The sequence below is a fragment of the Aplysia californica genome, unplaced genomic scaffold, assembly GCF_000002075.1.
Source record: "Aplysia californica isolate F4 #8 unplaced genomic scaffold, AplCal3.0 scaffold00765, whole genome shotgun sequence".
In the NCBI taxonomy this organism is placed as follows: Eukaryota; Metazoa; Mollusca; class Gastropoda; order Aplysiida; family Aplysiidae; genus Aplysia; species Aplysia californica.
The window spans coordinates 227,400-229,030 of NW_004798035.1; positions in this window are offsets into that span (position 1 = coordinate 227,400).

The following is a 1,631-nucleotide window of genomic DNA, read 5'->3' on the forward strand; positions in this document are numbered from 1 at the left end:
ACACACACACACACACACACACAGACAAAAATACACACACATAGACACACACTCACATAAACACACACAGACAAAAATACACAACATACACACACACTCACACACACACACAGACAAAAGTACACACACATACACACACACACGCACACACACTGACACACACACAAACAAACAAACATGTACACACGAAGGCTTATAGTCACATGCACAATATAAATGTACAGTAATGTAGACAATAATATTCTTAACCTAGATACAGACTCAGTATACTGAAAAAGAAAAAGAACCAAATAATATTAATTGTATAAATTATTTGTCAAGCGCTATCATTTCCCCAAAAACCACCTTACAAGGAAGGTTGATACAGCAACTTTATTTTTTTTCTCTCCGAAAATGACGTAATGACTCAAAGGACCAAGAAGCCTACACAAAGATTATGTCGAAACTGAAATCACGAAAATGTCCGACGCATATTCTACATGACACTCGACCCAACAACAAAAAAAGAGAAACGAAAGTATAATACTTGAAAGAACGAAGATGAAAAAGAAAGAAAGAGGAAGAAAGAAAAAAAAAGAAAGAGAAAGGAGGGGGGGGGGGGGGGGAAAAAGAAAGAAAAAAAACCCCAAACATTAAAAATTTTATAATATTTTTGTCAAGTGCGTGACGTCCTACTCCGTGTCTACCATCTTGCATTGCTGACTTGGCTCACATTTTGTTTCGTATTTCTCTTGTACTGTTTGCTGCGGTTTTTTATGTGTGTTTTTTGCTTGTTTTTTGGTTTGTTTTGGTTTGTTTTTTAAATAATTTTTGGTAAGTATTTTTACTTACGGCGCTTGCAACTGCATTAAGTTATATGAGCGCGCGGGACACATTAAACATTTTCAATTGGTAGGAAATTTTGAATTTTGCCAGAATGGTGACCGAAGCCAACTCTTATCGATTTTGGACGACCAAGGGATCTTTAACGTGCGCAACCTGTGCACGGGACTTCCGAGATATTTCGCCCTTGTCCGAGAAGGATAGGTGTAGATCTTTCCTACCAGACATTTTCCGTCCCTATCCGGATTCGAATCCGGGACCTGTTAAATGAGAGGAGAACACCTTAACCTCTAAACCACGAGTGGTCTCTTGCTGTGTTTGTGTATACTTTTATATTTCCGTTTACCGTTTCTTTTTCTTTATTCTTGAAACTAGTCCGTGGCGTCGGTAGCCTAGTGGGTAGACGGCGGGTTCGGGGGTTCGAGCCTCAGCTAGGTCCGATGTTGTGTCCTTGAGAAAGGCACTTTACACGAACTTTCCACTTGGCTCGGTCCTATCGGAGACGGACGTTAAACTAGGAGGTCCCGCCCCTTAAATAACCTAATAGTGTTGATAGGGGCGTTAAAGTCATACCATTTGAAACTAGCCCAGAATTGTCGTCCTCGAAAGTTGTGACAATCAGGGTGGAGGAGGGTGGAGGGTGGAGGGTGGAGGGGGGAGGGGGGAATGTTGATTTATGATGTGGAAGATGAGAAAAGTCAGTGCCATAAGGTTGTTTTGACTTATTAATTAAACTTCATTACTTAGCGCTTCGGCCACGGACAGAGAGAGAGAGAGAGAGAGAGAGAGAGAGAGAGAGAGAGAGAGAG